We start from the raw sequence: 12,269 nt of genomic DNA, 5'->3' as shown, positions 1-12,269 counted from the left end.
CCTTAGAGACTAACAAATTTATTAGAGCATCTTGCATTTGGAAAGGAGAGTTCTGTGCTCTCTCCCTAAGAGTCACAAGAGCACGGATCAGCTAGGGGAGAGGAAATCTCTCTTATACTCCCTGTGTTTCCATACTGGGAGAAAGCGAAGTCTCAGGTCAGGGTGTTCTAGTTTGGAATTCACTTCCTCCCACTGATGTGAAAGAGCCTGAATTTCCTAGTTAGATGAAGAGTAATTTTCATTTTCCTGGTGAAGGTAGAGAAAGAAAAAAACCTGTTATATCATCCAGTCAGTGTCCTGGGGCCAATGCGGATTTGTTCCCATTTCCTCTTGTGGGTGTTGACATCAGGGCCCATATGTTGAAGCAGGCTTTCGCTGGAGTGGGGAGAAGCGGGGTGGGGAATGCATCAAGTATTATTTGTGGCAAGAGCCTTCAAAGGTGCCATTAGCCAATAAATCATTATTGTTTTAAGCTTTTATACTTGCACTTGGAGAATGTGTGATGGATACGTTGTATAAATCACTAACTAAATCATTAATACCCAGCTATATGCTCCCCTTACATACCAGCCTACTACAGATTGAGGTAATAGGGCATAGCACACAGGAAGGCTTGCCATTCCAAAAGCACAGGGCTTTGCCTTCTGAAAGACTATTGAGCAGCAAACAGAAGAAGCTGACTTATTTATTGCACCAGAGTAGGGTAAGGCAATCAGGCTGCAGGAGCCAGTGGATAGGACACAAAGTGAGAGTCAGGGGTCATGGATTCTAGTCCTTGTTCTGCCAATATCTCCCTAAGTGGCCTTGGGCATATTCTAAGTAGTAGTAGGACCATTGACACAAGCTGAGCTAGCTGGTGGAGCAGGACATTGAGAAAGTGGATTAGAGAATCCTTCTTTAAGAAGCAATAACCCGCAAGGCTGTTATTTTGCATAAGGCCTCCATTGGTTCTGCAGCCAGAATGGGCCCAGATTAAGTGCTTAGAGCCCAACTTTGGGCTCAGCCAGCATTCATTAGTATGAACCTCGGTTAGAGGATTGGTCTGGTACACCTGGATATTAGGTGTGTGGGGCCATGTATTCCATCACTCACCCATCACCAATTAAATGTGAAGAGGGACATGATGCATGAGACCAATACTTCCTGATCCAGTTGGTTTCTTCCTCCTATTAATTCTCGGAAGTAAGCCTATTTATCAAGGTTGTATTGATGATGTGATGCCCAATGTGTCTCAACAATGCTTCACATATGCCAGGCTACACAGACATGTACCCATGACCCCCTCTTTGTTCTTTATGAATGTTCTGTATCCATGACTCATGCATCCCAGACAACCAAGTACCGATGTGACCAACTTCACAAGTACTACTTTTAGAAGGCTCTAGCAGAGACAATCTTCAGGTTGAACGGATGTGTTGACTTTTGCCTTACAACCCAGAGGGAATATAAAGGAGAGGACGTGAAAATAAGGCTGTGGTGGGGGTTTTTAAAGCAAGTCTATTTCCAAAGCTAGGCTGTTGGGTGTCATTTCTAGAACATGAATGTTGAAAACAACTATGGAAGGATCTTGACAAGCAAATGGAGGGTTCTGATGATGAGACTCAGCCTTTCTGGAGCAGGGCAGTGTCTCTCTGCAGAGTGAATGGCAACACGCTACAGGCACAATCAATCCAGTATGTCTCACAAGAGATGCCTGGGAAGTTAAAGTGAGAGTACATGGTGGTGTTTTTGAGTCAGTTCCACTTGCCAGTCAAATGTCAAACACAAATGAACGAGCGGGTGCTTGCTTTCAGTCACTTTGCCTTCTTCAGCCCTTTCTGGTGTTAAAGGTGACTGGTTTGTAGGGGATCAGGAGCAAAACAGCACATGAGGGTTACAGAAAACTTTCCAAGATTGTGATTTATTTCCCCATCAAGAATGCATGCTTCCAAAGTCAGGGTGTCATTTTCCACAGCTAAAGTCATTGCTTTTAAAAGACCATGATTACAATTTTGTTTGTTTAACATAAAGCTGGTGGAAGTCTCACTCGGAGCACAATTGCTGAACCAGCCATTTTGGATTTTGAAAGCACAGTGCGTCTGATTTTACTAAAGTAATGCCCAGCACTAATAGGTCACTTCATGCACTTTCAGCCAAGTAGCAGAAGAATAGAAAGGGTAGTAAGTGTATTATTATACCGTGTGCCTAACTGAAAGCAGTGTTATCATGACAAACTAGGCGGCAGACCTTGCACTCCTAATTACAGGGCAACAAGAACTGGGGAAGGATGGTCTTGTGGTTAAGGCAGCAGATGGGGACTCAGAGACGTGGATTCATTTCCTAGCTTTGTTGGAGATTCCCTGTGCGACTTTAAGCAAGTCACTTAATCTCTCTAGGGAAAATCATCAATAGAAGTTTTGACTTGACAATGGGGCCAGGATTTCACCTTTTGTGTCTCAGTTCCTCATCTGTACAGTGGGGATAACAATACTTCCTTTCTCCTACACTCGTCTATTTAGACTGTAAGCTCTTTGGGGCAGGAACCAACTCAAAGACTTTAAGGTTAGAAGAGACCATCATGATCATCTAGTCTGACCTCCTATACATTGCAGGCCACAGAACCTCACCCACCTGCTCCTGTAATAGACCCATAACCTCTGGCTGTGTTACTGAAGTCCTCAAATCATTATTTAAAGACTTCAAGTTACAGAGAATCCACCATTTACACTAGCTTAAACCTGCAAGTGACCCGTGCCCCATGCTGCAGAGGAAGGCAAAAAAAGCACCCCAGGACCTCTGCCAATCTGACCTGGTGGTTAATTCCTTCCTGACCCCAAATATGGCAATCAGTTAGACCCTGAGCATTTGGGCAAGACCCACCAGCCAGACACCTGGGAATTAATTCTCTGTAGTAACTCAGAGCCCTCCCCATCACTGGCCTTTGGAGATATTTGCTGCTAGCAGTCAAGATCGGCCACATGCCATTGTAGGGAATCCCATCATGCCATTCCCTCCATAAACTTATCAAGCTCTGTCTTGAAGCCAGTTAGGTTTTTTGCCCCAACTGTCTCTTACTATGTATGTGCACCGTGCCTGGCATTAACCCCTATCTCAGTTGGGGCCTCTGTCTGCTGCCATAATAATAAATAATGGAAACCATCACTGATTTAGTTGAGTGAGAATTTTGCCTACGTAAGGACAGCAGGATTCAAGCATAAACTAGCAGCCAACCAGAAAATAAATTTTGTTGCTGATATTTTTTCCTTAAAACTGCAACACTACAGCAGATTCGTTCTTCCCTGTAGACCACAGCAGCAATGCACCAAATTAACCCTACATACCATTTGACCACATTGTGCTCATTCCAGACATTAGTCAGATTTTGCTCTGAATCCATTTTTAATAGAAATGTTGCTCTAATAGAATAAGGTAGCAGGTGTTAATCTGACACAAAACAACAGGAGAAGGCTAGCTCCAGGGTTATTGATAAGTAATTTTTAATGAAAAAAAAAAAGAAATTATCCTGTTTTTTCTTTTTCTTTTTTGTGTTTTAAATAGTACTTTCAGACAGATGTCCCTCTTCCCCCTACTTTCTCATATTCTCTATCCACTGCAGACATGTAAATCACTATAATTCATCACTGATTCAGCCTCCTATATCCAAGAGCATCCAGAAATTAAACTATTTTTCTCTGCCTTTGAATATGTCGGTCCTGCATGTTACAGTTATAATCAGTGCACATTTTGGAATCCATTCTGACCAGCTTCTGGAATGACTGAGATCCTATGAATACACCATGAAGAGCAGAAAAGCACTTGTTAGTGTGATATATTATAGACTGGTTTTATAAGCACAATGAATTGAAACACTGGGATTGATGCAGCTCTGAACAGAACAACCTTCAGGAACGAGGATGCATTATGTAGCTCTATGGATACCAATTTCCTCTTTCCAATACCTATAATTTCCATCTCCATACAGTTTAAGAGCTAAGCAGACTGTGTACAGTGTATCTTTACAACCTAGTTAAATCAGACGTTTGTGAGCGTTAGCGTTGGCATCTTCTGTACAGAGAGCTCCCCTCCTTTCTTCTGTATTTCCCAGTGATTTTGGCTGTAGACTAGCTGGGACCAATTTGACGTGCCTGAGCCATCTCGGAGAACAGCCCAACACTCACATTGTTTCCACCTTTCCAATGGAGCCCGAGGAGAGGAAAAGCCGTTGTTTCTGGAAATTTGACTGGCAGCTACCAGTTCTCAGCTTGAGTCTTACAAATGTCTTATGCAAATTTTTAAAATTATTTAAAACAAAACAAACAAACAAACCAAAATAGCCAGAAGCATTTTCTAACTAGGGATGAGAAGCGCCTCAGAGAGTTCAGCCTGGGCAGCCAGCTCAAGAGAGGGCACCTCCTACCCCAAACCTGGGACAGGGACTGTGGCTCCCTCTATGGATGTACCAAGCCCCAGAGTCTGTGCTCAGTCACTAATCATCATGTCTGATAGGACAGTCTTATTGGGACAGGCTTTTTTGGGAGATTTCTGATTCTTCCTGGCTTCAGTGAGCTTGGAACTATTGTCCTTTGCTCATGACGTTTCAGTGATTCTTCTGGGCTCAGGCTGATGTCCAATGGGGAGTCTGCCCTGTCAAGCTGACCTGCAGTGGCTCAAGAATGTTATTACCAACCTCCGGGCGGACTGTTAAGAAGCAGCGCACAATCCCCAAATGGGCTGTGAGCTCTATACTTAGATTTCACCAACCAATTATCAAGTACAAACTCCTCACGCCCAGTAAGAGCCTAACCATGGAGTCACAAACCATCCCCTTGGGTACACTGATCTATCTTGTCACCTAGGCAAGCTTGCCTTTGTGACAGATGGTGACTTACACCAAAGATCACTGCAATATCCAGGTTACTCCCAGTCACAAAGGACAAGTCACTTACCCTAAGTCAATTGCCCCTTAGATCTCATACCAAAGACAACTCTGTAGCCAATCCTATGATAAACTATCTAAAACATTTATTAATAAGGAAAAGGAAATAAGACAATTATTTACAAGGTAAACACACACAAACAAATTGGTTACAATCTTAAGTTTCTTTGGGTAATAGAAACTGCTACAATAAGCAAGCTCTATATGCCCCTGAGGGCTAATCCAGGGTAAACACTGGGGATCTCTTGCTTATGTCTAGAAAACCTTGCCCTCAGGAGTCCAAGCAGCACAGAGATCCAGTTTCTTCTTGTTAGGGGTTTTAACCCATTCCCATTCTCTGAGCTGTCAGTTCAGCTGATGGGAGGAATTCCTCTTCATGGGGTGGGGGGAGCAATCAACAAAGTCTTTTGTCCTCTGATGTCCCACAGTAGTTTGTCTGGTGTTGATGAGCCTTCTTTGTTGGGCAGGGTGTAACACCTCCTGTTATTAACACTTGGTAAAGCTTCTCTCCTGTCTGGTGATTTACAGTTACAGAGCAATGCTTAAATATTACTTTATACCATGGGATACAGATTATATAAGTGAGGGTAATGCCTGCAGCAATTTACAAGCATTAATTAAAGTCTAAACACTAAGCACATTTTTATAACACTAGTATCTATTTTAACAATACTACTGCATAGGTGAGCCAGACTGGTTCCAGATATGTACTGGTCATAGGCGCTGAGTTTTTCATTTCCCTAGGGGTGCTTCCCTCCTCCCCCCAAGGCCCTGGCTTTGTTCTTCCCCTTCCCCAAGACGCCACCCTCGCTCCGCCCCGCTCTCCAAGGCCATGCCCTTGCTCTACCTCATCCCACCCCACTCTGCCCCCTCCCTGAGGCCCCCGCCTACTCACTGCTCTCCGCCCTCCCCCAAGCTCCTTCCCCAGCCACCAAACAGCTATTTGGTGGTGCCTCCAATCAGCTGTTTGATGGAACCCTGATCAGCTAATCGGGGGCGCCATCAAACAGCTGATTGGGGGTGCTACCAAACAGCTGTGGCTGGTGCGTGCTGAGCACCCACAATTTTTTTTCCGTGGGTGCTCCAGTCCTGGAGCAACCGCAAAGTCAGCGCCTATGGTATTAGTCAGTGTTTCGTTGAGACCTAGGGGCCTTGGCATGAGCTGGCACTGGTCTGCCAGCATCACATGCCCACTAGATGGAGAACTCTTCTAGCTGTTGACATCTGTTTCAGACAGTGCCTGGTTACTGGTCATTGGACACAACTATTGGTGAAGAGAAAGGGAACAGTTCCCACATGTAGTTCCAAGAAAGAAAGAAAGAAAGACGGGATTTCCAGTCAAGATTAGAGAAAAGTTTGTCTCCTGATCTGAACTTCCTCATAGAGTGAGTGGAGATGTGTTTTGGGACCATCTAATGTCTGGTAGAATTGTCACTTAAAAATCGCAAGGTCTCAGTTTGCAGTCACATGCAGATACACTCACAGCAGATTAAGGGATCACTGATAAAAAGCACCTATAATTATTAATTGGTCATGGGTCCCGTGTGCTTTAATGCCTAATCACCAGTTGGCAGAGAGAATGAGTTACACACTTCTATGCTGCCCCTGAGCAGCTGGCTGGGATAATTGTTACAGTAGAAACCCACCCAATTGGCCCTGTTTCCAAGGAAGATGCCCTGTAGCTGTTGGCAAACCCTGTTTTGCAGCAAGAGAACAAATAGCTATACAGATATTGCACAATCTGTCTGGCCAATCTTCAGGTTGTGAGGATTTGTGAGTAGAAACTGAATAGATAGTGTCACATATGTGAAGAAATCTTTAAAGGAAATATACTTATTGCCACCAATTTGTAACCTCCCATCACAACCTTGCTTCCCTGCAAAAAGCAGGAAGACTAATGCTCTATAGGCTACTTCTTATCACTTTATTTTCACCTTACTTTTGTGACACAGAATTGGTACACCATGTTACAGAGGAGCTACACACTGTTCTTGCTTTCTTTCCCTCCGCCCCTATTCTTTCATGTTTTGCTTTTTCTTTTCATCTAAAATAAAAACTAGTCAGGCTGAAAGCAAACAGTTTCTCTCTGTGCTTGGGAAAACATAACAGATTGTAGCTATTTTGAAAGAAACACAGGCTTGAAGCAGAGGTATCATCTGGATCTGTGCTGTTGTGGGTCCCTCTTGGAAACCAAGTACATTTGGATGTCCCAGTTTGAGACTGCAATTGTGTATGCACAATTTTCAATTGTCATGACTGCATGCGCATATTGGAGATTGGCACTTACAAGCAGCCATTTACGTGCACATCATGCTATAGTGATGGGCACTCTAGAAACATCAGGGATAGAAAGATAACTGACCACTAACAGGATTTAGGAGCACATTTCAGGTGCACAGTAGCATGCACTTTTTTTTGTCCCCCATCCCACAATCAGGCCATTAATGCTGTGAGTGCAATGATACCTAGAAGTCTTGTGAAACCCCGGATCTGGTTTGCTTCGGGCTCATACAAAGCTGTTACCTAGCTCCATTCAACGTGAGGTTTAAACAAGCTTCCAGAGCCTGATTCTTCCTTACCTGTTACATTGCCAGAGTGCAAGGCCTCAGTGTAAATGAGAACCAGGCCCCAGACCTTTAAGCAAACCTAAGCTGTGATCATATTTAGCAGGATTTAAGATCATACCTTGGTACATTTTCTCCTGCAGTGTCAATAAGCCTAGCTTGTGTTTCACAAAAATGTGAGTTTCACCTGCTTTAATATTGATTGTGAAAGTTTCAAACTCTTCTCCTTCACCTAGGGAATTTCAGCACTCTGCCTCCATGGTATATAAAACAGAGGCACATTTCCATTCTGATGTGGCAGTGTTGTACAGCGAGGCCTATTACTGAAATCTCCCTCCGGGGAAAGAAAGCCAATTCCTCAGACTGCTCTCATCATCGTCAGTGGTGCTTCATCAGCCAAGAAGAATTTACTTTAGATTTGGCACACTTAAGTAAGCAGGAGAACTTGTACTTGGCAGAAAACGTGATGAAACCCCCTGAAAAGAACTGGTCTGTAATGTGAGTGTGGGGCACATTCCATCTCTTTTTTTTTGCTGCTTCCTGGATCACTTATTAAACAATTAACATGTTGTGATATAACAGCAGGGATTCATCAGTAACTGTTGGCAGAGCTGATGCGTCCAATTCATTTCTCTATGAACAGCTATATTTTGCTCCATCAAATCCCTAGAAATGGTCCCTACAAATGACAATCAGAGCTGGTATCCCAGATGAATTATGAATGGCCAATGACATAATATGCAGAGGTCCAGCCAACGTCCTGTTTGCGGAACCTCGGTTAAGAGAGATTTCCAGCAACTTAGGTCCAGAGTCAATGGTGCTGGGAAGGAAGAGCGTAAGGGATTGTGTTTGATCTCTTTGCAACATAGTTAAATTCTCAAAATATTGGATAGGCTGAAGTATAGTGGAAATGTAGCCAACTCCAGAGACCATGTGTACATTCCAGAGAAGAGGCTGACAAATAGGTGATGGGCAAAACTCAAAAGATTCATCCAGTGGCTTCTCTGAAGTGCATCCAAATCTATCCCAACCACATTGGCCAGGGAATCAAAGTGGAATTTGTATGAGGACAGCCTCTCTTGTAAACTTTCAGCACTCCCTTGTTTTTTGCCCAGGACAAGAAATACAATAGAAATCACCTTTTCCTGGTGCATTTCTGCTTCTGGTCCCAGCCAAATGGAGGAGGTACAGAGGCTCATGGAGCCTACATACACTTTTAAATAGTTAGCCAAGCTTTTATGAACTTCAATAAAGTTTTAATCACAATATGTTCATGGGATTCATCTTTAGGACAATGGTTCAAGCTGGATGTATTGTATGTGAATTGGATTACCTAACCCTGCTCCTGTCCTGGGGGAGAATGCATGGGCTAAGTCAAAATATAGTGGTTTGGGGCCAGAAATAGTCAGTTCCTGAAAATAGTAACCAGCCTGTTTGAGTTATTAGACTGGAGTCCTGAAGGGATAATAGGAGGGTTAATGCAAGGATTAAATACAATATTACAAGAGAAGAAAACCCTGGCAGAATAACAAGATTGTAATTATGGGTGATTTCAGTTCCTGTAACATGTGTCAACCTTTTAACACTATTACAACAAGCACTTAGGTACAATAATACTGCACACACTGCTGATTAATATCGCTGCTGAGGAAGGTGAACTCACAGCTATTATTTTTTTGCTCTGGTTCATATTAGAATCTAGAATTGAACACAAAACTTCGACTGCCACGCACAATTCAGGCTAGAGATGGCATCAGAGTGAAAATGTCAACATCCGTTACAAATGAGTGCTTCTGATGGATACAGAGGTTATCTGTCTGGCTTGTAACTGTCCATCCATGGTGCTAAATGTGCATCCTCCCTGGTAGCAGCTGAATTTATGAGGTGCTGAGCACTTTCACCTGTCCATGTCTTCAGTGGGAGGTCAGAACACTTGACACCTCACAAGATTGGACACTACATGTTAGATGTTATGGACCATAAATTCCATTAGCAGAGATGCGCTAGAATCAAAATGCCCACTAAGAACTGCATGCACCAGGCAAAGCCCCTCCGCACCCCCATGCTTTCCCATCCAGAAGAGATGCTCACAGGGGTACTATTTCCAAATGGTCTTTATCTATGGTGTCAAAAAAAAAAATTCCTGGTCATGCAAAACAAGCTACACCTTCTCCACCCACCCCAGCGTTCTGCAATGCCCAGCCAAGCCCCTTTGCCCATCTCAAATCATTTATAAGGGAGAAAGCTAAGATACTATTGAGATTTCAAACTAAGTGCTTTGTTGTATAAAAAAAATCTGTCACTAAAAATTCATAGTTGACTTTAAGAGTACCAATAATTCCAAGCCCTAATCCTTAGCATCTTTGCTTAAGCAAAACCCACTTATACCGCTAACTGGCTGGGAAATGAAAATGCATCCATCATGTGCATTTAAAAGTTACTGAACGTCTAGATTGGGTTGACATTTCAAGGGCCTGATTTTCAGCCCCTGGCCTCATTATACACACCTACACAATTGCACACTTGCATACACGGGCCCAAATGTTGCTGGGGCAAACACTTAGGTACACACTTGAACATTTATCCAAATGGGTTTTGCAATGGTGTGTGTGCACGTGTGTGCGTGTAGCCCTTTGTGCTTCCAAAGCATGGGGACCCGCACAATTTTATATGTGCACAAGTGGAGGCAAGGCAGAGGCCTGACTGGATATTTGGCACGATGTTAAAAGATGCACTGTGAACACACCTGGGGTGTCATTCAATTTAAGCTCAGGATGGGGCCTCCATTGTTTGATTATCTGGTAGGAGATGGGTTGTGATGGGTTCCCCCCGGGGTACCACCTGGAATTGGGTTACCCCCTGACTCACCAGCGTGGGCTCCCTCTCACACTGTACTGCTGTGACAATCTACAACGCCCTCCAGCCTGTACTTTCACCAGCATTCATACAGGTGGGGACAAACCCAGCTGCAGTTACACGCAGGCTCTCTAACCACCAGCTTCCCAGCCTGGAACCCCAGAGCAATATCATCCAGCCCTGGTCAAATCTGGCCAGTCTATGGGTTTAATACCCGGTCCGCCTCTCCCTCAATGTGAAGAGAGCAATGCACACTTGTGGTAACCAAGCAGAGATGTTCCCCAAGCACTCCAGTCAAAGCTCACTGGTTTAGATTAACACATAAAACAAGTTTATTAACTACAAAAGATAGATTTTAAGTGATTATAAGGGATAGCAAACAGATCAAAGCAGATTACCTAGCAAAAACCGCAAACTAAGCTTAATATAATACATAGCTTGGCTATGAATAGCAGATTCTCACCCTAACAGATCATACAAGCAGGCTGCAGATTCTTAAGGGGCAAGCTGCACTTGCTTACAGCTTGGAATCCCAGGTATTTTACACACAGGCTAGAAATCCCTTTAGCCTGGGTCCAGCACGTTCCCTAGTTCAGTCTTTGTTCCTCAGGTGTTTCCAGGTGTCTTCTTGTGTGGGAAGTGAAGAACCCCAGATGATGTCACCCCCTGCCTTATACAGCTTTTACATATGGCGGGAAAACCTTTGTTCCAAAGCTTGGTTCCCAGACCAGTCTGTGGAAAAATACTGACATCCCAAGATGGAGTCCAGCATCATGTGGCCTGGTCACATGTCCCTGTGGAGTCATGGCAGCCATTACTTACAGGCTGTGTGGAGTGTTCTCAGGAAGGCTCACCAGGTGGGAGATAAGCTTCTCCTAAGGCCTATTGTTTTCCCTAGTGGCTCATTGCCCTTAACAGGCCCTTCCCAACCAGCTATCTAGACTGAAAGCATCTTATCTAGTGGGCATTACCTAGGTGTAATTACATTTGAAATACAGATACATAGTCAATATTCATCCTGACAGGTTGCCCCCCTTAGGATGCCACTTGATGTGCTGAGATACCACTGAGCCTGCCTGTTAGGCCAGCCTGGGCCCCCTTTTTACCTGTCTTGCTGAGCCAGGCTATTAAGCCTCCTCCAGCACACACACAGGCAGGGCCACACCCAAATGCAGAATGACACAGACACAGTTCTGGAAAGACTCAGTTTAAGGGACTTGCCTTAGCACTCAGGTGTCCACCTCCCTTGGAGTGCAGACCCACAGGTATATTATGAAATCCGCATCCTCCCTCAATGTGGAGGAAGGTATGCACAGCCTCTTCCCCCACCCCCCAATTATGAATTGTACAAACAGGGTTATATTATAAACAAGAAATAAGTTTATTAACTACAAAAGGTGAATTTTAAGTGAATATAAGAGATAACACACAGAACAAAGCAGATTACTGAGCAAATAAAACAAAATACGCAGGCTAAGCTCAATATACTTAAGAAACAGGTTACAAAATGTAATGTCTTACCCTAAATGTTATTTTAGGCAGGTTGCAAAGTTTCTGTAGCTTAGAGTTCCAGTTATATTTCTTTTTAGACTGGACCCCTGTCTCAGTCTGGACTCCCGCCTTGCCTTCCCTTCAGGTGTTTTTAGCAGTCTTTCTTCTTGGGCAGACAGGCCATGGAGAGGAGTCCGGTTTGCCTTCCTCCCCACCCTTAAATAATATTTACATAAGGCGGGAATCCTTTGTTTCCCAAACTTGACCCCCCCACACACTTGCCTTTAGTGGAAAGTTACAGGAAGTCCAAGATAATGTTTACCATCAGGTGACACGACCACCTGACCTAATAGTGTCACAGTTATGTCCCCAGACGCCTCCCAGGAGAGAGAGGAATTAGTATCTTCATGGTTTTGTTGTTCCTTCCTAATGGGCCATCAAAT

The sequence above is a fragment of the Terrapene carolina genome, unplaced genomic scaffold (genome assembly GCF_002925995.2).
Source record: "Terrapene carolina triunguis isolate 2854851 unplaced genomic scaffold, T_m_triunguis-2.0 Scaffold130, whole genome shotgun sequence".
In the NCBI taxonomy this organism is placed as follows: domain Eukaryota; kingdom Metazoa; phylum Chordata; order Testudines; family Emydidae; genus Terrapene; species Terrapene triunguis.
Note: the sequence above shows the minus strand (reverse complement) of the source record.